The sequence below is a fragment of the Mustela nigripes genome, chromosome 8, assembly GCF_022355385.1.
Source record: "Mustela nigripes isolate SB6536 chromosome 8, MUSNIG.SB6536, whole genome shotgun sequence".
Lineage (NCBI taxonomy): Eukaryota > Metazoa > Chordata > Mammalia > Carnivora > Mustelidae > Mustela > Mustela nigripes.
In genome coordinates this window covers 91550953-91553291 of record NC_081564.1, presented here as the reverse complement: position 1 = coordinate 91553291, position 2339 = coordinate 91550953, and positions in this window count along the sequence as shown.

Sequence of the window (2339 nt, the reverse complement as noted above, 5' to 3'; positions counted from 1 at the left end):
CAAGGACAGAATTTCGTAGCTTCCCGCCCTCCCTTCTCCCCATCTCCAAGCCCTGAGCTGGCCAGTGGTGCCCTAACCTGCCCCATTAACTCCCATGCTGTTCACCTCCATCAGCCCCTTGTCCCTGCTTCTTAATAAACCCTGGGGGCTCTCCCACTACATGACTGTTCTCAGCGACGGGCAACAGCCACAGACCTCCGTGTGGTTTAGGGGACTTCTCTTTGAAAGAAAGTCAGCACCTCTGTGCACAGTGTGTATCTCTCTGACATTTAAAAAAAAATTCTACTTGAGGGGCACCTGGGTGGCTCAGTGGATTAAAGCCGCTGCCTTCAGCTCAGGTCATGATCTCAGGGTCCTGGGATGGAGCCCTGCATCGGGCTCCCTGCTCAGCCGGGAGGGGAGCCTGCTTCCTCCTCTCTCTCTCTGCCTGCCTCTCTGCCTGCTTGTGATCTCTGTCTGTCAAATAAAGAAATAAAATCTTTTAAAAAAATTCTCCTTAAAATTTATTAAAATTTGCATTGATAATAAACCACTATACCACGTCTTTTGGAGCTTTCAGAGCAGAGGACATCCTAAACCTTTGGTCTGGAATGGCTTTTTTACTGACTTTCTGTGGGAATGTCTTGGCATTTCCGCCTTAATTTGGAATTTGGTCTATATGTCTGGACCTCTGGCCAAACTGGTGTTCCTCCTATGGGCAGGGCTGTAACTGTGTGTCTCTGCGGTTGTAGTCCCGGGCAGGTATGTAACAGGATATTTAATGAAATGAAGTAAAAATCAGATTCAGAGTGTCATGATTTGGCAATCTGTGTTAAAGGCTGTGTGTGCTCCATGGCATAGCAATTCCATTTTTTGGCGTCAGTGCTAATGAAATAATTAGACATAAGTGAATTCAAGAAACACAATATTTTATAAAAGCCAAACATCAGAAATATCTTGTTTATCCAAAATGGAATGATTAAAAGTCCATACATGCAGCTCTTAAAAACCGTATTTCTTGAGAACACTCAATGAATATGTTCCTTAAATAACAAGAGATGAAAACAGCAGGTCACAGAACTGGTTAAAGAGCATGATCACAATTTTGTAAAATATATGAATATATACACAGAAAACGGAACAGAGAGATATATACCGAAAGTTTAACAGAATTGATTGCTGACTAGTATGATTATACGTGACTAACGTTTGTCTTTCAATCTTGGTATTCTCCAGATCTCTTACAATGAATGTGTAACAACTTTACGATTATATAACGTACTTACAGTAAACTTTGTAATACTTTTAGTATTACCTAATGGTCCTGTCTTCTTAGCTTCATCCCAAATTCCCGAAGGAGTTTCAGAACCCTCTAGGAAAGAGGTTCTCCGTGACGTTGCTGACAACCGACCCCATCTTTCTCCGGAGACACTCTTTCCAGCGGCCTTGCGGAAGGCTTCCCTGGGCATCAGCTCGGCCTAGAGGTGCTTCCGACCGGCTCCGCATCCCACCTGTGCGGAAGCGCGCCCGAGCCGTTCGCCTCTCCGCAGAACCTTCGTCGGGGACCATCTACCGTCCGGCGGCGGGCACGGAGGGTGGCCCGAAGGAGTCCGTCAAGCCTACACTGGCTCCCGCATCATCCAAGAAAACAGCAACGATCCGCCCAAGTCAGCCTCCGGCCCCGGCCGCTCCGGGCAGGTGAACAAAATCAGGGCGGAGGCGAGCAGGAGAGAGAAGCTTTCAGCACCCGGGGGGGAATGAGACGCCCGGGGTTGGTCCAGGCTGCTTTCCCCTGCTCGGGACCGCGCAGACCCGAGCGCGTACCCCACGGGGCCTCAGCCGCTTCGGGGGCGGGGCGCGGGGCGGGACCAGGGTCTTCCGGACTCGGGAGGCGGGTCCTCGGGGGCGGGGATGGGGGGGCGGGTCCTTGGGGCGCGGGGCAGGCCCGGGTCCCTGAGACTCGTGGGGCGGGTCCTTAGGGCTCGGGGCGGAGATTGGGGAGGCCGGGCCCTCGGGGGCGGGTCCTCGGGGCGCGTGGCGGGACGTGGGTTCTTAGGACTCGTGGAGCAGGTCCTCGGGGGCGGGTCCTCTAGGCGCGGGAGGGACAGGGTCCCTTGGAGCTTTGGGGGCGGGTCCTGGGGGGCGTGGAATGGGGGGGTTGGGCGGCCGGTCCTTGGGACGTGGGGCGGGACCTGGGTCCTTGGGGCTCGTGGGGCGGGTCCTCGGGGCGCGGGGCGGAGACTGGGGGCGGGTCCTCGGGGCGGCGCGCGCGGCGTCCCCAGCTCCTCCCGCGCGCGGCCCCTGGAGTCCCGAGGCGCGCGGCCAGCCCAGCTCGGGCCGCCGCACTCGGAGCGGCGGGG